Consider the following 7,909-nt stretch of genomic DNA (forward strand, 5'->3'; position numbering starts at 1 on the left):
CGGCCTGCTCATCCATCTCATTCCAATCCTTGTCTGTCATCCCTGCTGGTCTCTCCCCTAAAGTTTTGTGTTTCTTCTTGAATGTAAGAAGATCCTTTACCTACATCTTCCAAAAAACTGAAATGGTGTGCGAAATATTTGTCTCTCATGATGCTGCAACCCTACAGCTCATGTATAATTTCTTATTCCACAGAAAATATCAAATACAACCAAGAATATACAAATAGGAAGAAAAACAGTAAAGCATAAGTAAACGACACAGCAAATTATACTGGTTCACCATTAAGGGCTACGTCCAATCTTCCATTCAGATGTGGGTAATTCACTAATATTGTTGAGGATTGGATACGATAACACTCCCCAAAAATATCCCCTAGAGGTACCAACAAAAGCCCTATAGCTTCTAAGTATTTTACACAATTAATACTTAGGAATAGAAATGAAAAACTCACAATAATTAAGATATAATTACCCCGATATGTTGATCTTGATGAGCCTCAATGCCTCTGCCAATGCCCGAGCCTCTCCCTTGAAACAGCCATGAAACCTTCTGAAAAATGGCTCAAAATCGGCTGGACAATAACCCTTTTTTGGTTGCAAAACCCTAAACCCGAACAGCAATATTTATAAACATCTAAACAGCGCCATGGCGTTGTCCCTGATGCCATGGCGCTACGGACGGAAGAGTTAGCCCTCGCCACCCATCAGGACAGTGCCGTGGCGACCCGAGTGGCCTGCAGCGCCCCGCTTCCTTGTTTTTCATCCCCTCTTAGACCCCGACGCATCCCGGCTTGATCCCAACTCATCCCTAGCTCGATCCGACGTCGTTTTGACTCCACCAATCCCAACAATGACTACAAGGTTCATTAATCTCTTGTTCAACCTTCAAGGATTTTTCCCATTCAGCTAGGTTTAGCATGGCTTTGACACCACTTGTTATAGACAATTGATACGGGCTAAACTATGTGCAAGTGCACGCAATCAAAACAATGTAATAATAGGAAATATTCCTTGTAAATAATAATCGAAGTGCTATCATAGTAGTGCTTAAACGAAAGGGAGGTTTGAAGAAAGATGGTTGGTTGATGTAAAATAAAGAAAAAACAATTGCAAATAATGTAAAGGTGACATAACATAAACTAAACACATTAAGGCGCGTTTTTGGCGGGAAAAGACGGAGTTCTTCAGATTGGCGGCTTTTCATGACGTGTATAAAACGTCACAGAATATTATTTTTCGTGACGGTTTATAATCGTCACGATACGATAAGAGGATTCCAATCTTATTCGTGAAAAGGTATGATTTACGTGACGTTGTTTATATGTCACTATAAGTTGGAAAACTGTATTTTAGTGACATCTGATAAAAGGTCACTAAAAGTTGCTTTTCGTGTTAAAGTCAGTTTTCCATGGATTTTTTTTCATCAATCCAAAAAGATTTAAATAATGCTTACATTTTCAATACAATGGATTGCAATTTGATATTGCAAATCTTAAGAAAAATAAAAATGCAATTTTTTGTTGAAATTTATAAATTACAAAACTGGAGAAAAGAATAAAGAATTTAACTATTTTAAGCTAATTTGTTGGAATGTAAGTTAAGAAAACATAAAAGTTTAGAAGCCAAAAATTTATTCAAAATTTTGCTCTCAGAATATTATTTAAGTTTTTCATTGTTTTTTTCATCAATCCAGAACGATTTAATTAATGCTTACATTTTCAATACCATGGATTGCAATCTGATATTGCAAATCTTAAGAAAAATAAAATACAAATTTTTGTCGAAATTTGTAAATTAGAAAACTGGAGAAAAAAATAAAGGAATTGATATTTTAAGCTAATTTGTTGGAATTTAAGTTAAGAAAACATAAAAGTCTAAAAGACTAAAATTTATTCGAAATTTTGCACTCAGAATATTATTTAACTATTGAAGGCCAAGTAATTGCAATTTTTTTTTACTCTTTAATTTTACCTATATATTTTAATACCCAAAATTTTCATAGATTTTTTTCCTTCCATCCAAAAAGATTTAATGAATGTTTATATATTACAAATCTTGAAAAAAATGAAATTTTTTTTGAAGTATATAAATTTCAAAACACAGAGAAAAACTAGAGGAAAAATTTAAAATTAACTAAAAACATCTTTTAAATTCATTTTTTTGGAATTTAAAAATTATTTTGTAATATCTAAAATCCTTTCCCCATTGTAAAAAATTCTCAAAACCCACTAAATCCCTAATTTTCAATTCACCGTTGCGCGATTTCGACCTCCACGCCGCCATTGCCACGCGAGACAGACCATCACCGCAAACCCGTGTCTTTCTTTCTCTCTAGAACACGCGATGCTCCCAATCCCTTCCGCCGAATCCTTCTGTTGACGAGTAAGACGCCATTCCGTTGTTCGTCTAGCGATTCTCTATACTCGTTCCTTCTCCTTCCCTCCACAATCAAGTAGCCCGAAGGGCTCTTGTCCCCAAATCGAAGGATTTTCTTTCCTCCCATGGCTATTTCTCAAGCAAGTCTCCCCCTTCAAAAGCAACTTAAAAGGTTTAATTCATTCGATTCTTTATCCAATTTTTGTAAATCGACTTTTCTCGTAGGGTTTATCTGGTTTGGATGTTCCTCTGAACTGTCTTTTCTCCTTCATGGCTTTCAGATCTCTACTAGAACCCCGTTTATGGATTATCTGCCAGTTTGGTCGATGAGAGCAATATATTTGGGTGGAGCGTAATGGTTATCGGAACCCTTGGTATGCTTTAATATGTGTATACTACTTAAATTTTTTACTTTTTAGTTTTTGTTTTGTTTTGCAGACATCGCCCTTGGTCAATTTTTAGGGTTTATAGTATACTACTCATTGTGACCTAGTAATATAATAGTTTTTATGAATTTGATAAAGCTCTTTGATTGTAACACGAGGATCTTCGTCGTCCTTCATTGCCCGTTTCTGTTTCCTCTTATTTTCTTCCGTTGTTGAAAAGAAACTCCCCTAAATTCCAATTTACGAATGTTGGGTTATTTTAGTTGTTTTGAAGTTGGGTGTGTTATTCTTGTATTGGTTCATATTTGAATGTGTATCTAATAAAAACTATCAGTATAACAATCTCACTGCATAATTAACTACACTTCAGAGTGTGGATCTTTCTCCAGCTAGTTGGATGACTGTTTCTTGGTAAACATCCCTTTGCTCTTATGAATCAATGCTAGAGCTTATTTTATGTCACTTTTCCTTTCTTCTCTTAGTAATGGTTTTGTTCACTGCCATATACTTAAATCAGGTCCCAATTTATCACATCGTAAGTCAGAAAAATGACAAAGGCTTCACCACATGATTTCTAATCTATCATACATTGTCTTCATCTTTCCATGATGGGTGATTGTCTATACTTCTTTTCAGGTATGATCTTAGGGAGACTTGTATGAAAATAGGCATTAATTTTGATCAATCTTCTTCATTTAGGCATTTATATATAGTCGTAGGGTTTTAGTCCATTTGTGCACTATGGCACTTGTTTGGTAGAAACAATCTAACTTTTCCACCCATTTTCAGAATATGAAACATATTTTCCTAATTTTGCCACTTTTCATTTTGTACCTCGATAAAGATCTCGACTTCCATGCCTAGAGACAAAAAAATTTCACCATTGAGACTCTTCCCAACTTCCCTTATTTTGAAACTTATATGCTTTCAAGATTTAAATTGTGCTCAGAATTGGTTTTAGGATTTTATTGCTGAAACTTAAGTTATGTCTATATAATCAGAGGAATATGAGATTTCTTGAGGTGGAGTAATGGTTTTAATGTGCAGAAGAGGATTGCAAAATATGGAAAATTCCTCCTTGGGTTTTTTAGTGCAAAACAAGGTAATTAATTCTCTTCCATTTTGAACTATTCATTTATTTTGATGAAATACTTCAGCTTACCTTCAGCTGTGTTTATCCACAAATGCAGTAGACCTTCTAAGGAAAGTGCATAATTAATTCAATTTCTCATTATCATGGAGAAATAAATCCAAGATCATCCATAATGATTTCAACCACTGAATCCCCTCCAATCATTCTCATTTCTTGGCAAATCTGTGTGCAATTATGTTGATTGATCCCTTGTAATTATCTTCGTGACGTTAAAAAATTCATGCCTTAAAGTGTCTCTCAATTTAGGCAAGTGTATATTTTATACCTTCAAATTCTTTGCTTCTTTGCTTAAATAAAAATGGTTGTTCAATATGATAAGGAAATTGCATTGTATTCTTGCTTATTTTTTTTTCCTTTTGATAAACATTCGTGTATGTTATAATGAGGATGAATCCTCTTATAAGTACAGGTCCCTTATTGATTATGTTTGTGAGACTTTGAGGGAGCATGGGGCAGGATGATAAAATTATAATTTTGATATTCTAGCCTTTTATTTGAATTGTATTTGAAACTCTGAGAAATTTAGTGTTTGGTATAGGCTTACAAGATCTCCATTGGTTCAACTTTGTAGAATTTCTTAGGCATCATACACTACAACAAATTATAGATTTACAGCTTATCTTGCATAAATTAGTTTCTTTTATGCTAATATGTATTTGTCTTGTTGTTCTGCTTAATATATCCCTATATATAGGCTAACCAATGTTGTCTTATTTGAATTCTCTATGATTTTCTTATATTCAGATTCATAAATAATGCAAGGCTAGAATTGGAAAAAGGGTCAACCGCTCTCTGGTATATCTTCAATTCTTAATATCTTTATAACTATAATAGCACTTATTAAAAAATATTATTGAAAGTAGATGAAAGACAAATCCTATAAAAATTGTAATTGTAGAAGGGGTTGTGGGGAGCTCTAAAGGATTTGGGTGCTTTAACAAATTAAGTTTCCGAATAAAACAATAAGGACTTCCTTAATGAAGTTAATCTGGGTTAGTTTTTCTCTGAAAAATATATCTTTTATCAATCATTGTGTCTAAAATGCTGCCCATAAAGCATGAAACTGCATTCATAATCATAAGAAAGTCTAATGTCTGCCTCCCATGATTTTTTTTTTCCTAAGATGCACTTGCCAAGAATATCAAGTTCGTAGTCCAGGTAATGAACTGGCCTGCATGTAAGAAAGAAAGGCTTTTATAAAGCCCTTGAATTTAAATTGACAATTGCATTGATTCCAAATGTTGCCTCATCGTATGTTTAATTACAAATACACCTTATAATTCAAGATATTCGTATAAATAAGTAGGCTCGGATATTATTCAGCAGACTTTTAAGCTCTATAGACTTATGAATTGAAAGATTTATGAACCAACACCTTAAGAATTAAAAATCCTAAAGACTAAAGAATTTTGAAATTGTGTGAAAGATCAAAAGATGGATATTGAAAGGGTAACATTGATTAAACAAACGACAAAGTCTTATCTTTGACATTTTTATGTGCAAAACATTGATACCCTTTTGATATGAACTATAATGTCTTAAAAATGGAGGCCAAAAAGAGAATAATAATCCAAAATAAAACCTCAAATTTCTTCCATGAAAGTGTACCAAGAAAAAGATAGAATATGAGTTTGATTTGTAAAAGAGAATAAAGAATAAGACTTAGGAATAATGCTTACACATGAAATCAATTTGCGCATCAACAAAATATAGTAACACCCATCAACCACTTTTGAGATAAACAAAGAATATCTCAAAAAAACAAATAAGATTGCATTTGAAACCAGCAAAGGACTTTTATAATTTTTATAGTCGGAGGAGTGTTTGCTTTTTTGTGTTGCTTCCTTAAATCAAGGTAAAGGAATGTGATTTCTCTTTTGTCATTTCAAAGGAAAGTAATGCAAGAGAAAGAGTAGTTTGATTAATTAAGGCCCATTCATGAGGGAATTGGGTACCTCGATTTGTTTTTTTTTTATCAACAAAAGTTTTGGCATGAGGAAGAAGACAGTAAATGTTCAATGACTCACAACAAACATTCACCATTTTTGTTTATTGTTTAAGCTAGTTGGCGTGGATGTAATATTCTTTAAGCTTGATTCTCTTGCCTTGTTTTATGTTGTTTATTAGTTTTCCTTGAATATGACAATTATTGTGTTTAGTCCAAAAAGTCTAGCAGGTTAGATATAGTTAACCTTGGAACAACTAGCACTCGTCCCTTTATAACACAAGTAAGTTGACAATTTATATTGTTTTTACTTATGTATTGTGTTTATTTTATTCATAACCGATAATATTATGCAATACTATGTGTAGGAGTATTTACGAGAAATAGTGTAAAATTCTAGTACCCCATGAGTGAACTTATACGTATAATGATCTATCTTTATGTGTTTATGTCAACTTGGTTCTTATGCTAGTATTATCTTTCTCTATCTTTGTAGTTAAACACAAAAAGCGCATATCACCAAGAAGAAATTGACAGCTTCGAACTGAATGGGGAACTTTTGTTGGAATATTTGCATAGACTTACTTACGGGTTTTGTTTATTTGATGTTAAGCTAGTTGGATTACTTTTTGTTTTAGTAGAATTGAAATACTAGAGATGTTGGATATGTTGCTGGATACAGTTTTTGTGCACGGATAGGTAGTCCCATTATAATTAGAAATGTTGGATGTTGCTAAATATAGTTTGTGTGCAGGGATGTGTGGTCTCATTATATTACAATTATTATGTTACATGTGTCGAAATATTGGATGTTTGCTAAATGTAGTTTGTCGAGGGACGGGTGGTCCTATTCCTATCATGTTTAAATGTGTTATTTGTATCATATTTCAGGTATGATTTTAGGATGTTATAGTAGAGGTCATGCTGAAATTTTGACATTTTTTTGTTTGAGCTTGCGCAATGTCATTGCTATCGAGGTAATTGAATTAATTATGGTTAAGTTTGTTGACTTAATTTTGTAGTGTAAAAATATAATCCTATTGAGAATATATTTTGTGCACAAGTTGGGAACTATTAGGATATTAATGGAAGCGTGTAGTAGATTTACAGCAATGGAAGTGGGTGATAGAGTTAGAGTCATGGAAGTAATGGATGCTCATCAACATTCATGCCTTGTTGTATGCATAGTGTCCAAAACAACCTGAATCAACATAATATGGGTATTACGTTATACGATATTACTAAAGATATAGAAGATATGTACATAGGTTGGTTTTTGTTTAATCAATTCTGTAACGTTGGAATAGTATTTGCAAACAATACTATTGTGATAGGCTCTTAGTTTGTTTATTTAAGAATGTTATTTGCAAATATCACGATCCTTTGTCATTTTTAATAGATAGACATGTTTTTTAGAAAGTGACTTTCCTTAACCTTATCTATCTTTCGTTCGTCATTTATCTAACTTGGGTATTGTTTTTTCATTAGGTCTTTCTTACCCCAAAGATGTCGACAATTAGGAATGCAACTAATTGGTGGCTGAGCATCGTTGTTGGGGTTGGTGTGTACGGAACATGTTTAATTCTGTAATTATGTAATTTGTGTTTGAGAATATTAGTACATTCTAAATTAATATATTAGCTTCCTTGTTCATGTTTAATATATTTCAACTTTGTTATGGTAAATTAATATATTTGCGTATTCGATCGACAAGTTGACAATATGATATTTATATTCCGCGACATCTGCAATCAAAATTAAATGCATATTCAGTGACCCTCTTTTTATCGTCACAAAATAAAATCATTAGTGACGTTTTTAAACCGTCACCAAAATATTTTTTAGGACTATTATCAAACGTCACGGAATAAACTTTTCATGACGTTTAAACACCGTCACGAAATACACTTTTCGTGACGTTTAAACACCGTCACGAAAGGATGTCACGTGACCTCTCCTCCCCTGTTCCATGTCTTTCCGTGACATTCTATAACCGTCACGAAATCATTTTTCATGACGGTTTATGAACGTCGTGGAAGTCCATGTCTT

At 33.0% G+C, this 7,909-nt stretch overlaps 1 long non-coding RNA gene across 1 annotated transcript; it reads left to right on the forward strand.

Moving 5' to 3' along the window:
• The first annotated feature begins 6,712 nt into the window (after positions 1 to 6,712).
• On the forward strand, positions 6,713 to 7,513 carry LOC148211957 (uncharacterized). The gene is made up of 2 exons (XR_015790394.1): positions 6,713 to 6,837; positions 6,925 to 7,513. It is a non-coding gene; the product is annotated as an uncharacterized LOC148211957 (long non-coding RNA).
• Positions 7,514 to 7,909: the final 396 nt, after the last annotated feature.

The sequence above is a fragment of the Momordica charantia genome (assembly GCF_013281855.1).
Source record: "Momordica charantia cultivar OHB3-1 chromosome 4 unlocalized genomic scaffold, Mcharantia_2.0 BLBB01000004.1, whole genome shotgun sequence".
NCBI classification, from domain to species: domain Eukaryota; kingdom Viridiplantae; phylum Streptophyta; class Magnoliopsida; order Cucurbitales; family Cucurbitaceae; genus Momordica; species Momordica charantia.